General features: G+C 41.9%; 1 protein-coding gene across 1 annotated transcript in view; it reads left to right on the top strand.

The window, feature by feature from the left end:
- Positions 1 to 3,773: 3,773 nt before the first annotated feature.
- The window catches only part of col8a2 (collagen, type VIII, alpha 2), a 56,258-nt gene continuing 44,111 nt past the window's right edge, over positions 3,774 to 15,920 (top strand). Inside the window, exon 1 of the mRNA XM_061256247.1 lies at positions 3,774 to 4,264. The gene's annotated coding sequence lies outside the window, so the exon portion shown is untranslated. The remainder of the gene's footprint in view (positions 4,265 to 15,920) is intronic.

The raw sequence follows: 15,920 nt of genomic DNA, 5'->3' as shown, positions 1-15,920 counted from the left end.
CACACGTGGCAGGTGTACCAGCCCATTTTTTAATGCCATGCATAGGAAGAAAATATAAATAAGCTGTGATGCAGTGAAAGACTTTGTCAGTTTGTTAGCTACTATTGTTTATTTATATATTTGCTCATGTTGCCATCATAAGCGGGGTGACATGGAACCAGACGTTTCCGAAGGTGTGTGACAAACCTGTTTCGCCCAATTAAAAAAAGGAGTTGGAATAAGGGCGGATGTGTGGAAGAAAAAGGTAGCAGAGTCTAGAGAGCCATATGACCTTTGAAAGAGACCTATTGGAACACCCTTCCTGTGCTGACAACGTACTTCATTTCACTGAAAACCACGGAAACACTCTGGTTCTGCCCAGTTTGTCAACGGGAGGCATGATTCATCAACAACACACTGGAACTCTGTTGATGACATAATCAGGTCTGGCAACACCCCTCCACTCTTAGTCTTGTAAATGCCTGAATGAATTCAGTACATTCAAAAGCTGGAAAAGAATTGTGCTTTTTTTTTCTTCTATAGATTAATTCCAATTCACAATTCATCGATCCATGATTATTGCTGTTAATTGAGACAAATAAAATGTGTTGACAGTTTATGTACAAAGACGACATAATAGTTAACCAAACAAAAAACAAAAAATATTCCATTATTTTAACAAGAATTAGGTTTATTTTGGGCCCTGTCTCCCCACTAGAGAAAGTAACCCAAAGCTTGTACTATTGGAGATTCAAATTGCTCAAAAATGTCCTAAAATAATATTTTGATTAATATATGTATATACATATGGGGCGGCCGGTAGCGTAGTTGTTAAGGTAAATGACTGGGACAGGCAAATTCATGACAATTAACACAAAAAAATGTAGGAATTACTGTTTAATTGGAGTGCTAAACATTTGGTAATGATTCATTGCATATTATCTTCGACTTTCAAAAAAAGCCCGTCAAGGATTCTGTTGACCAGGTGTCTATGTAATAACTGCCTTTACATACATGACGGTTTAAATTTCAGACTTTTTACTTTTTGCCTCTTCCTGTTGGATTTTAGCATCTTTTCATATTTAACATTTTATTGAATCAATCAACACCATAATGTTGCACATACAGTATAACCAAGTACAGCATGTGGATACCAAGTCCGTTTATGTATCATCAACATGCCCCAAAATACATTCCTATGAAAAATAGGAATGCATATAATTTTGAGAAATGTCTTATTATACTGTGCGCTTTACCACATTGTCCCTTAAATCTTTTTTCTTTTCCTTAACCTATTAATGATGCTCATATCAACTGGCAATATCAGTGGTACTGGCCAAGAGAGAAAATTCTGATTAAAAGGGAAGAAGAAACATGCATTTAAATGCTGAACTGACTAATGATGTTTTTTCAAAGACACTCAAAGACCCCATTGCTAAAAAGTCGTCATTACTCAGATATGCCTTCACAAGGGAACTTTGGCATGAGACAGACAAAAAGTTCAGTTTGATGCTTGCTTTTAATCACTCCTGTAAATGGGACGACAGACTTTTTATTTCTCAGAATAAATGGGTCTGGATTTCAGAAACAAAAAAGCAAGAAGCAAAAAAGCAAGGAATTGGAGAGATGAAGGGGGCGTGCTAAATTATTTCAGTAAACCCGATTGGATTAAACAACTCCCTCCCCCATCTTCACTCTTTGCCCATAAGAAACAAACATAATTTCAGATCATTTTGTTTTCCGTCTCCCCTTCCTCTCTGTTTTTAAAATCTAACTGCCAATTTGTTCCTCCGTAATCAGATCTACAAGTCTGCAAGGTTGACATCCCTATAAATCTTGTAGTACTAGTGGGGCTTTTCTTTCTTGGGTATGACCATTTTATGGTCTAATGGCTGACCACCAGGGCACATAAACATTGCTGTCCCATTTGCGTCTCTCAGTAAACTTGTCCCTGTATGCAAACTAAACTGAGTGTCTGATAAGATGATATTAGCTCAGGTTTATATTAGCCATGTGTATGGACTAAATTGAAAACACAGTGAGCACAGTGAGCACTTTGTTAAGCATGAAACTTCTAGACTTATGGGGTTGAATGTCTGACAAATTGTGCGTGAAGGTAGAGGGTTGTTAGTGATGGCGTAGCTCTCAGCTAGGCCTATTTTTAGGGTTAGGATTAGGGGCAATATTTCAGATCTTGAGATTGCATCCCTCTCCCCATTCTGCTCAGCTCATTACCCAAATCATCATGGCAGCCTTTTACACTGGCATTAGCAAGCTGCTGCTGTAGGGTATTGCCAGAACTTTGTAAAGGGCATGAGATTTTATAAACCTGGAGAACATTCAGCCTGTACTTCAGTTCTTATCAAGGAATCACTGTCGGAACTGCAGAAATCAGTGGTAAACAGTCAAAAGGTATGTGACCAATTCCAAATAAAGACAAATATGTCACGATACCATACATTGGATGTGGATATAGATTTTTGCTAAAGCACACAACATTAATACATGATTCAACTAAACAAAGGTTGATTGAAGGTCATGTTCCTTACTTGAGACTAGTTCCTTACTTACATATGTTGATATGGAGCTGGACCTGAAAGCTTGCACCTTCACGCTTAAGGTACCGTACTTTGTGGTGAACGAATGGCTAATGAAAAGTCTAACACTAACTGGCTGGTGTTGGAGGACAGGCCCTCGGGTTACGAAAGGGACGTGGCAAAGGATTCATCGCCCCAATGAGGGCTGTAATTTCATTCGTCAGCTGGGGCTGGCCCGTTCAGCTCTCATTTTGCATGCACAGCCATGTCCTCTGATTGGGTCTCGTCAGTGATTGGCAACAGTAGCTCCTCCTATCATGAAGCCTCAGCCTTGCATATTACCATATCAACATCACATGTTTCATTTTAACATTATTGTGTCCTTTATACGACTGCATACCAATCTCTGCAGTGACTCTGACCAGTATCCCCTCCTCTTAGGAGTGGAATCTCTCATCTGTATCTCATGCAACTGTAAATCTATAAAAAGCCTGAGCCATGCTTCATGCAGTGATGAAATCCTGCAGAATTCAGATGACCCAAAATAAAGCCTCTGATTTGGATTACCTTGAGGACATTGCCATCTGCATAATTTCCAAAGAAGTGATGATTAGCATAGAGCAAATAACTACTGAGGTATCTCAATTGTGCTTGGACTACAATTGACTACCCATCATGTAATACAATAAGAAAGAAGAAACATGGAATTGCAGCTCTGAGTACTTACAGGAAGTGTGTGTGTATTGTGCATGTGTGTGTGCAGTGACTATATAAAAAAATGCCAGTAGAGGAATGCCCAAGAAAAGTTCAATCTGGAAGGCATTTGTGGTGCCAACAGTCTCCATGTTCTTCAGGCAGCAGGTTCCTGGGAAAGATTTGTTAGTATATTTGCTTGCTTGTGTGTGTGTTTGCGTGTTTGTTTTGTTTTTGTTGTTAATAGTGCAGTAGGATGCTGGGAGGCTGGAGCAATTGGGGGTGCAAGCAGCCGAAACGTTCAGTAGCCTCCCCTCCTCCCCGCCCCGTGCTCCACGCCCCCTCCTACCTAATTCACCATTGCTGGATACACTCGCCTTTTGTAATAAGGGAACCCAAGAAACAATCCTGTCTTGGAACTCATTCAAAAAAAGGAGCGCAAGTGAGAGAGGGAGTGGGTGAAAGTGGGGGGGATTAGACCTCAGAGGTGTTTGGCCCCCTGTAAAACCCCCCTGTAAAAGAGCCTCTCTCCCACTGGATACCACACATTTGCAGCCCAGCCAAGCTCAGCACCCTGTCTCTCAGAGTTGCTCTCTCTCTTCCTCTCTCTGCCTCTCTCCCTCTTGCTCTCTGTTTCCTTCTCTCTCCCTCTCTCTCTCTCCCTCCTACTTTCTGCCTGTGAGTGAGAGAGCTGAGGGATTCAGAAGGTGCGTCTCAAATCTACTTGTAGTCCGCTTGGAGACAGCACTAAAGAACTTATTGTCCCTGCTCAGCAAGACAAAAAAAAGAAAAAGCACATGGACTACATTTTAATCCGAGACAAAAACAAACTAAAAGAATTGAGCCTTAGCCAGTCCTGAAAAAAGAAATAGAGCTTTACTTTTCCTTATGCAGATATTGTTTTATTTCATCTAAATTACAAGGCAATTTCCTTAATTTCTGGGGACATGAACATCTGAAGGGGAGGAAACAGTGTGGAAGAAACCTGCCTGAAAATAATATATATTGATCCTTAAATATATATTATTGCATTCTTCTTCATTCCGCAGGAGAAGGTAAGAAGTCTGTCAGACTCCTTTTCATTCCTCACTATGTTCTTTTATCTGCATTCATGTCATTTATATTTTTCCTAATATCACATGTTGCTCTAAGCCAGCAAACACAAGCCAAAGGCAACAGAGAAGGGGATGGAAAAAACAAACGCATTTATTTCTCGGTCATGAGACCTGCATAATTCTTACTGGCATGATAATTCTAGGCAGGGAATAATTCTTAGGAGATTAAAAACAAAATGCAGCCTTTTTGCAGCGCATTTCCTGTCAAACTTTTGTTTTATTTCTGCAACAGCCACGGTTCTGTTTCTCGGTCCGTTCGCCTCTCGGAGTCTGGTGTGGGGCTTAGCCCCTCAGTTTGTCTCTCAAGCGGATCCTCTGTCAAGGGGAAGATGGTATTGATTATGGTGCATCGGGTTTTACGCAGCTTTCTGTGCAACATTCATCCTCAATTTATTTTTAATTTTCATTTTAGCAGGTTTCTCCTCTTCAGATTCAAATTCAGCTTGTTCTAGGGCGAACCGAGGTTTGCTTTTAGCCTGCAGATAAGGTAGTAAGGAGGAAGATACAGAGCTCTTTTGGGGGATAAGGACAAGTGAATTCCTCAGGATAGTTACATAACTCCAGCTACCCATTAGGCGAGCGGGGGATCACATCGCTAGATCTTTCTGCCGCTGCCAAAACTCTCCTGCCCGTCTTCCCTGGGGGAGGTGTGTTTTAAGCATCCAGCAGGTGCAGTCTTCTTCTTTTGCTTGTGAAAAAGTTAAAAAGATATGAAATAACAGACGTCTCATCAGGACCTTGTGTCCTCAGGTGCTGTCATCAGGAAACAGGGAGAAGAATGTTACCCCCTTTGCTCGTCTGCTCGTCCTTGCCCGGAGTTTCAGGTTATCATTTTTTTTCAGGTTTTTGTTCAGTCGTGTGCTTCCATGCATATACGGCTTTGTCACGAAATGTCATCTCAGAATGTAGCAAGGAACTTAGTAGCAATAAGTCTCAATGTCAGTGGCCCCTCGCACTTGGATTCGTATTTGTTTACCGGGACAAGGGAAAAGTATGACTTGCTGGAAGGACACCCTGAGTTTTCTACAGGCTAGCCATCTACATCACATCTCCGCAACTTGAGTAACCCACACATGTGAGCGCACACACACACGCACACTTATTCCAAGCTATCTTTCACCACATATTGCGGTTCTGAAAGGCAGGGCAGACTTTGCGCCACACAGAGATTTTTTGTGTGTTGGTAATAGCATTCTCCAATACGAGGGCTGAGGAGTGGAATTCAATAATACATTTTTTCTGGTCTGAGCTGAACGGCAGCATTCGGCTTCTGCAGTCATGAAACAGACCCCGCCAGGGAAAGAGCAGTCTTTCAAAAACATTTGGCACCTGGACACAATTGCTTTGCGGGTAGGGTTTGCGCAAGAGTCGTCTCGTGTGTGGATTTTTGCTATGACCTCACTATGCAAGTACCTGAAAGCGATTCCGATAGTCCGAGATGCGCGCACACACTGAGGCCAGCGGGAATGGGGCGAGTGCCAGAGAGAGTCCGCTCCTCACACGTCTGAGAGGGACACACACAATGTTTGGAAGGGGTCCAAAACACGGGGCGGGATTCTCATGTCGCCACTTAGCTACTTGCCTTAATATCAGCGGAGGGAAAATTGCTGCTGGGAATGTGAGACTGTCTGAGATAGACGTCTCTCTCTGTGCCTCTCTCCCTCTTGCTCTCCCTCACACTCTCTTCCTCTGTCCACAAGCCCCTCTTTCTCTGTTATTCTCTGCAACCATTTCCCACTGTCTTCCTCAGCCTCTCTCTCTCTCTGTTATTCACTGCAACCATTTATCTCCCTCTTCATCAGCCTCTTTCCCTCAACCTCTCTCTATCTCTATTATTCTTTGCAACTATTTCTCTCCCTATTCCTCAGCCTCTTTCCCTCAACCTCTCTCTCTCTCTCTCTCTCTCTCTCTCTTTCTCTCTTTCTCTCTCTGTTGCCCTCTCACCCTCAGCCTCTCTCTCTGACGCCCTTTCTGTACCTCAGGCTCTCTCTCTCTCTCCCATACATCTACTAATTTAGGAAGTCCTGTCACCCAGTTACAGCCACTGAAACACACACACGCACGCACTCGCCAACCGTTCAGGCTGAGTGCGAAGCCAGCTCCCCTGGCAGGGGGAGAGGGTAATTGCGAGACCATGCCGTAAGCGTCGCCGTGGGCCCTTCAACGCGCCGTTACCGTGCTGCCTGCTTTTATAGGCCCGGTCCCACACCGCTCTCGCGCTTTTATTGTGTTCTGCTGACTCCCAGCCGACCGGGCGACGCTTTTCACATCCAGACCCAGATCACAGCCAGCGCGCATGCTCTGGTCAAGCCCACTGAGAAACCCCAGACCACCGCTGCTGTTGATTTTGGGTGCAGATTTTTTACCACTGAATCTGGGTTATAAGACATAGAGTGCTGAAACAGTGTGTATGCAAGGGAGACTTTAAAAACAAGAGTCTCGTTTTTTTTTTGCCGAGCAGAGAAGTTTTTGGGCCTGAAATTGTGGAGGTACGGTTAGACATGCAAACGTGCTGGTGTGGTTGTTTACAACCGAGAAGCTGAAATACTGATGTAATGAAACCGGAGCTTTTTTCACTGTACGGTTTACTACAAGGCCTGTGCACAATAGTCCCCTTCTAGCAATACAAAGATAATATCTATAACGCTCAATCAGAGAGACCAGACAAATAGAGGTTTCCACCAGATATTTTTTGGAGATAACTGGTGGCTTTTCCTCTTGAGAAAAGATTCCCTCTTATTCCTTCATAACACCTTCAGTGGTTGTAAATCCTGTTACCATGGGCAACACTTACAAGTAATCCACAAAAAAATACCATGCACCTAAAACCTTCACTGTAATCTGAAGGAATTTTATCAGCGAGGACACCAAGCAATATATCATTTGTCTCTTTTATAAATTTCAATTGTCGCCACTGGTGTATCTGAAAATGTTCCCTTTATTTAGCCTGGTAGAGTTGTGGCTTTATGGCAATCACTCAATCCCAGCACAGCTGTCAAATCTCATGAACGTTCTTCACAGGTCTCTCTGTCTAAATATAATTACATTGCTGGAGTTAATGTTTAGGGAACATGTCCATCATTTGAGTGCTCCTGGACTCGGCTGGACTGGTCAGGCATCTCCACTTCAGTCCACTAGGGGTCAGAATTTCAAATGCTGACAACAGTAGTTGTCGTTTAAGGCCACACAACAGACATTGATTTGTACGCAGGGTTTAAAGTTGAATTGATGGTGATGTATGTGTTGTAGAAATTAGTTTTATATATGGTCAAGCTGATTTACTTCATTTCCTCATGCTTGAATGGATTTACACAGGACACATTAATTTCTTATCATCACTGAATACAGTTTTGTGTCTGTCTGTGTGTCTGAATACACTGGTGTGTGTGTGTGTGTGTGTGTGCTTCTGTGCGGTGTGTCTGTGTATTTCCCCTGTAATCCTACTCAAATACTACCTGTTAACCGTGTATCAGTTGTTCCTCAGCCTTTTGGTAGCCTGCATAATTCTTACATTTGGTGTGTGGCTGAAACAGGAAATGAACAAGAATGCCACTCATTCCCGGGGAAAAGCGAACGCCCCGACCGGCTTACCTTCCAGGAACAGACGCCCTGATCCGTAACGCTTTGTTCCTGTTTTTTCATGCCGAGGGAAAATAAATCCAGGAACTTGGTGCTATGAGACAAAATGGTTCTGTGCTGTTGTGCCTGGCCATCGCACTTGGCTCGAACCCACTCTATGCTCCAGCAGCCGTCGGAAAAACAGTGCCACTAAATATTTTGGTTTTGTCTATCGGAAACAGCGCGTCGGCCCGTGCCGTCATTACAATCAGCGCGCCGCCTGGCTGATGTTGCCCATTAGAATGCATGGGAGAGACTGTGTACAAATACAATCGAAATGAGGGATAGTGAACATCCTGCCAGTTCTGACTGGCCGCCTGCCCTGTCACATTTCTCCATAGTGACCAGACCATGACCAAGACAGAATGGAATGGTGACTGTCTGAGTGTTAATGTGTTTTGATGGGTGAATTTACATGAGTGTGGGTTTGTGTGTGAGTGTGTGTGTGTGTGTGCTGGTGGATGTTGGTTTGTGGGTATGCATGTGTACTCTACGTGTATAGGTGTGTGTGTGTGTGTGTGTGTGTGTTAGTGTGTGGGTGTTCTGGGGAGTGAGGTTAAGTGTTTGCATAGGTTTGTGTTGGTAGAGTAGATGTTTGTGTTTGTGGGGAGTAGTTTTGCTGGCTGTTCTTTAGAAGGGCCTGTGTTTTGGTTGGTAGGAGGAACAAAGCCAATCTGACATTACATTACAAACTGGCTTCTGTTCTTTTACTGGCCTGAGCAGAGGGGAGGGGAAGAGGAGGGCCAGGAAGGGGAGACCTGATGGTCTTGACTAACTGACTGAGCATCTGTCTGGCTGGGCAAATTAATGACCACCTCATGTAGCTGTTCATCATTGTACCACTAGGGGCACAAGAGAGTAAAGTATTTGTACAACCAATCGGAGCCATGCCTGCTCAGTTGTTTATTCACATGGACCAAACGTAACTGTTTATGCATGCTTAGGCTCATCGACAGGCATTTCCCCATACCTCCCTCGATACCTATAGCATGTCTGCAGGCCGCAACCGGGCTTTTGTTGGAGGCGAAGGGTTCAGGAGGCCAGCACCCGGATATTCTACAGAGAGAGAGAGGTGGCTGTGTCAGGCGGAGTGGGCAGGTGTGCCAGACTGTACACAGCTGCTTACCACGACCAATGAGAACCAGGTGTTCTCTCAAACACACACGTGCGCACGCACATGCATGGACCTACGCTCAGGCACATGCACAAACACGTGTGTGCCAGGGTCTGTCCCAGAAACGTTTGGTAAAAATAGCCTCCGAATCCGCAAAGTCACGTGTGCCCCGTCAGGGCCGATATCAGGAACATCAATCGCCCCTCTCTCTCTCCAAACACATGTGACCCGGTCGTCTGTGTCTCGTTACGCCGCTGCACACATCTGCCTGTCTCCTCCTTTTCTCTCTCTCTTTCCCCAATCTCTTTCTCATTTTCTTTTTTTTTTTCAATTTTCCTGCCTCTGCATCTGCAATCACATTTCGCACATTCTCTTCTTCACGCTTTCCGTCTCTTTGCTCCATCTCTCCTTCTCCCTCTCTTTCTTCGCGGCCGTGATTGGATGGCAAAATGTTTTTCCGTTTTCTGGCAGCAAGAACTGATAGAAACAGAGAGAGCGAGAAAGAGAGAGAGTGAAAGAAAGAGAGAGAGAGTGAAAGAGAGCGAAAATGGGGGAATTTGGCAGGCGAGCCTTATTATTTTTCCTTTCGCTCACCATCGAACCTGTCAGCAGCTACTCTATCATCTCCGGAGCTTTTAAACGCCTTTACTGCAGTAATCAAAGCCCCTCTTATCAGCGGTGCACTTCCTTGGGGGGAGAGGTGGGGGGTGAGGTTGGGGCACTCTGGCTCTCCTGTGTCACAGCCGGCAGGTGGCAATGTAGAGGACCTGCTTGGATGAAATGACCAAACCAGTTCCACCTTCATGCCATGTTCTAGTACCTGCATCTCAGTTGTGTATTGTCTTACATTCTTCTTTCTAAATGCAAACAGTGAAGCATGCTCACAACCCAGTCTCTTGTGAATAGACATACATAAGTATTTGCACACTCAGAAACACACACAATTAACGCCAAGGCCTCTACACTAGGATATGGGAGGAAACCACCTTTGATATTACAGAATGGATAAAGAGATGCGTTGAAATATGATGTATGTATGTAGCCCTAGTGACCGCTGTTAAAACAATACGTATATTTTTATTTCACATTTATTTTTGTGTTCTACCTACATAACTGTACTCAATTGAACTGGGGTTTGGGATAGGGAGGGAGCCATCAGGAGATTTGTTGGGGAGGGTGGCGTTTACAGAGGGATAAAAAATGACATTTTGGACTGTCATTGTTGTATTTGCTAATTGTTAATAAAATAATTAACAAATAAAGAAACACACATAAAAAACAAGCATGCACACACTGAATCCTAGTGTTTTTATTGGACATCCAAAAGCAATTAACACTTCATAAACCATATTTGACATACAAATAAAGTTTTACTCTGAGGGTGCATCCCAAAACTTGAGAAAAGTCTCCTCTCCCCAGCAGACAAGTGGAGGAGCATTTCTTATAGTATTGGAACACACCATCAGAGTACAACAACCCAGACTGAGTCTAAGTTAGTAAATGTTTCTGAAAATGGACTGCAGTAATTGACTTGGTACACAACAAGTCAATTAACTCATACTCGGATTCATACTAAAAAAAATTTGTTTCTCTGAAAATAGACATACATTTTTCCAGTTTCTCATATGACCTTTGAATATTATTATTTAAGTAATAAATAATAATGCAGGAATGGTCAGACTGTTATTTAGTTATAAAATAAAATAAATAAAAAGAATTGTGGATTGTCTTTCAGGGCAATTTCATCAGGAATGTTAGCAATGCCCAATGAACATTTCAATAGTTACATTCTTAAAAGGTTATTAAGACAACTCATTTATCCTTATAAATACAAGGTTAAAGATTTTGTTATAACATTATCTCACAGCCAAATAGGAACTAAGGGGAGTGTACCGCAGTGTTCTTGAAACATTTTGGTTTATCTGGGTAAACACTATGTGTCCAACCAAAGCCATTCCACTTGGGTATAGATCTTTTAACTTTCAACACGACTACTCCATATTGTGCAGGCCTCAAGAGGAATTGAAAATGACCATCCAAAGAGTGGGAAGTACCTGAGCAAGTGTTGGCCTTTACGATTACATGGGGGATAATTTGGCTTCAGTAGGGTATGAATACAACACTGATCCAAAATGCAGGGATGGTGTCTTTGGAATAGGTCGAAAGCCAGTGTAATGGCCAAAGGAGTTGAACATACACAGTGCAATGTATTTGGTTTGGTTGTTGAGGTTCCCTCAGAAGAAAGGGAGCATCCAAAGCTTTAATCTGGGATCTGATAGAGCGTATCTCCTGGTGTGGGTTTCACAGGATTAGGGAAAATCTTTGAGTGCTGGAAACTTGGGATGGAAGAGTGGGGGTGGGGAGGTTGTGTTTGGCCAAAGTGAACAATGCAGTACAATACTGAATGCTATAATGCGACCTTAAAACCAGATGGAGACACTTAGTGCTAATTTTGTTTTGCTCTACCTGTGCAACAGAACCTATGCCAAACAAAAGACGCCATTTATTGGGGGGGGGGGGGTTGTTTTGGGGTCTGTGATTTGCCGATTGCCTCTGTCTCCCTGTTCCACTTCTGGAAGTTAATTCAAGGATAAGATCCAAGACTGGATCCAAGACTGGAACTAAACCATGAACACAGCCAGGTCCTGCTGGGGTCAAACCCATTTCATGCAGTATTTCCCCCCAACAACAGACATTATAAAGGCACTCTAAATGCGATGTTAGCGGGCTTTAGAATGCCATTCACTGATTGAGTGGAATTTTTTTTTTATTATTATTTTTTTTTATTTATTATTTTTTCTGAATCGGTCATGTTTCCTAATATTGTTCATGTACATATTTTTCATGAAGTTGTGGAAGGTTGAAGTTCATCCGGAACTTTCCAAATCAAGATGGGCATCAATACCAAACAGTTTATACCTATGTCTATGTATTTTTTATGTGTGTGTGTTTTCTTCTCTTAAGGCCTTAAAAATTGGACGATGAAAATTCTCAACGAACACACGCAACTCCATACTCAACTTGCACCAGGTCCAAAAATGTTGTCCTGTGACATAGTTTTTTCTGGTGAAGGGTTCTAAGTGTGCTGCATTGTGTGAGGAGAGGGGGTAGCCACTCACAATCTGAAAAAAAGGCTTGAGTTCACTACAGTATCAAACCAGATTTGTGTATATTCTCTTCAAGAGACACATACATGCCTTCGACATAAGTTTAACATATCTGGTGAATGGAAGGAGCAGGTTAACGACATCCTATCTGAGTTTACTGCTAGGCTGCAGATGATTGATATTTCCCCATTGCCACTGATTATGAAATTAGAGGCACGTGGCTGTCTAAAATTAAACACTTATTCTCCAATGTCCATATTCCATGCAACATATTAAACGAGCTGCCTAATAAAACAGTATGTTAAGTCAGGAAATGGTTTGGCATAAACACTCACACCACCAGAGACATTATTTTCCACCCTAAACTGGAGGGAGGGTTGGGAGTGTCAAATGTGAAATAGGTCTACACTGCTACAAGGCTGTCCCATGTTTTGAACATGCTGAACAGTGACGACCAAACAATCAGAGAGCTTGCTAGAGCCACATTCTTTTTGGATATGGAGCATCACAAGGTTCCTGTCGCTAGTGAGTCTGACTCCAGGCTTTCTGGGCTTCCAGAGGAAACCCAATGGCAAGATGAACACCTGCTCTGCTGGCTTTGGGCTCAGGTCAGACCTAAATGACCGTCGTGTTCCAGTAGTTACTCTGGGGTTGGCACGAGGTGACTCTAGATCTATTGCACTTACAGAGGACATTATAACTGACCAGCTCCCTAGTGTAGGAACTGTTGAGTGCAGGGACCATCAGTTAAGATCTGATAACACTTTCAGAGTAACTTGTGGACTTAATAGCACAAAACAAGGGCGGCCTGTAGCATAGTGGTTAAGGTAAATGACTGGGACACACAAGGTCAGTGGTTTGAATCCCAGTATAGCCACAATAAGATCCGCACAGCCGTTGGGCCCTTGAGCAAGGCCCTTAACCCTGCCTTGCTCCAGGGGAGGATTGTCTCCTGCTTAGTCTAATCAACTGTACGTCGCTCTGGATAAGAGCGTCTACCAAATGCCAATAATGTAATGTAATGTAATGTAATGTAACAACACTGGGCTGGTCTACATTTACAGAGAAAACTAGTATGTCTTCTCTCTGCTGGTCATTCAGTGTCACATTCTGCAATAATATACAGCTGAGCTTTTTAGGGAAGAACATAATGCTGCTGTATTTTTCACATGAACTAACATGTTGTTCCCAGAAATTAAGAATCCTTAAAATTACTAATAAATTCAATTCAACTATCTGAACTATCTGATATTCACTTTCAGCATTGTGGTGCATTACTTGTATGCTATAATATGTAAAAGCATGTTACAACAGTGCAATTAACTACAGTACTGTGCAGAAGTCTGAGGCACCCTATACTTTAATATATATATATATAGTGTAAAAGAACACATTTGAGATTTCCAAATATTCTTTTTCGAAAATATTTCATTTTTACAGAGAGATTTTTGTATTTCATTAAAAAAAGTAACATAATACTGTAAGCAATTGACTACTTTTTTCATAAAAACTTGATCAAGGCTGTTTGAGATCAGAAGCACGGACCCAACCAAAGTCTGCAATAGAACTGTGGCAAGTTCTCCAACATGCTTGGAACAACCTCCCTGTTGATTGTCTTATAGAACTGCAGGACAGTGTTGGCTATCTCAGAGTCTATCAGTGATGCAGTTTTAACGCCGAAGGGTGGTCACAAAAAATATTGATTTGATTTTTTGATTTGTTTTTAACTATTCTGCCAAATTACTAAAATGTAATGTAAATTGTATAGTACATTTATTTAGGACCTTTTATTGAATTCTTTTTGAAAGAATCTTATATGTACAGAATGTTATCCAGGTGTCCAAGTACTGTATGCTATGAAGCTGTTGGACAGAGCCACAGTTTCTCATAGAAACGTCAGTTGGCCTCAGTCTGTTGTGAAATGTGGGTTAAGCGTTAAACATACCATATTCCGGAAAAGCAAATAAGCACGCTTGTATTGCCTGGCACTGAAATTACACCCAGGATTCTTCCAGAAAAAATAATTGCACACATATACAAGACCTATCTGAGGTGTTGTAGCAGCTTTATATTTATATTATATAACCTTTCCTATATACTCACCACACACCATAGGAAGCTTGCCAAGGTGGAAGGTCAGAATTGGGTTTGGTCTTGATGAGGTAATCGCGTTTGGTCTTGATTTATTTTTTTATTTTTTTTAAATACTGTTGGTTTATCTTTGTTTTTTATTATTATTAGAAAAAATATATTAAAGCAGTTATTTTCCGATAAGATCAATTCATAATTACAAATCTGAAACATTCTGGAATTAATCTGCGATGCTAGTTTAGATTTTCTTTGCTTTAGAGCTTCTTGGTAGATTCTGAGGTTTTAATTGCATGCATTCTAACCAACAAGGCCTTTGTCAAAACCATTATGATTTGTTATGACTGCTATGTTCATAGTAAATAGAAATAATTAACTTTTGAATAAATTAATGTATATGAACTTTAAAGATGTAAAGACCCTGCCTTTGTTTTACGGAATATACAGACAACAAAAAGGAGAAAAACCACTGTGCCAAGAATATACATCAACCATAATCATACATCAAACGTGTGTTTCGCAACATTTGGTTAATGGACATTATGCACAAAATGAGAGCCTTGGGGCCATTTCTGCTAATTGTGTCCATTTCCTGTAATCAGGCAGAACAAAGCGATTGATGGTCTTTCCATCTCTGTGTTTTGCTTTGCCGGCTCCTTCCCAGTCAAAATAGGTGTACGTGCAACAGGAATGCCTATGAAAGTTTCCCAACGCTGGTTTGAAAATGCAGGCGGCTCAGTCTATCAATAATCCTCATTATGTATGTGGTGTGAAAGGAGAGACGAGGGGCCCGTTTCGTCTGCCTTTTCACAGCATTCGTGCGAAAGCACGGTGGCAACATGTCCCGTTTCAAACCACAGGGGTCAAAATGTATATGGCAGAATGGCACATCCCGTACATTTCATATCACATGACTGCTACATGCTAAAGGCCCAGTATGTCATTTTGGTGTCAAATATAATTCTAATGGCTAACAATGAGCAATAAGGTGAAGCTAGGGTATATTTTTATTGAATTATTCTCCTAATAAAAATAACAGTAAAGACCCTTGTAAAAATAAGTATTAATAATGGACGTTTTGAAATCCTTGCTCAGCTGATCACCATGGAAATTAATTCATAACTCACTCCACGGGTAAGACATCGAAAAGAATAGGTAGCTAACGTTTTGCCAAATAAGCCATGCCTAACTACTTCAGATGTACTTTGCACAGCAGGTTTATGCAAACTGCAACAGTAACAAAGGCCCAGTATCATAAAGTTCAGTGGGCTAAGCAAAGTTGTTGCCCATGTTACCAAGATGCCAGTGCAAGATGTTAAATACTACAAGTACCATGATTCACTGAGATACTTAGAACGTTCTGTGGAAATTATATGATGGACCTTCAAGGAACTGGCACAGATCCATGACAACAGACAGTAATGATTACATTTTCTGTAATAATATGGAAAGAATCGCAAAATGTAATTCCCTGACTTTATTTATCTATTCATGTATTTAGCCATGCTGGTTGCAAAACCTACAAAACCTTGAACATGTCATGCTCAAATTTGCAGGAAGCTTCAGTGTTCAAATTTGCTACAATCTTTAGTTTCTGTGTGATTCCACCGCCAGCCCCTCACTTCTATGTCAGCCACCGTATGTCAATAGAACACCCTTGCACCATATT

This window comes from Conger conger, chromosome 9 (assembly GCF_963514075.1).
Source record: "Conger conger chromosome 9, fConCon1.1, whole genome shotgun sequence".
NCBI classification, from domain to species: Eukaryota; Metazoa; Chordata; class Actinopteri; order Anguilliformes; family Congridae; genus Conger; species Conger conger.
This window is presented reverse-complemented; position numbering and strand designations above follow the sequence as displayed.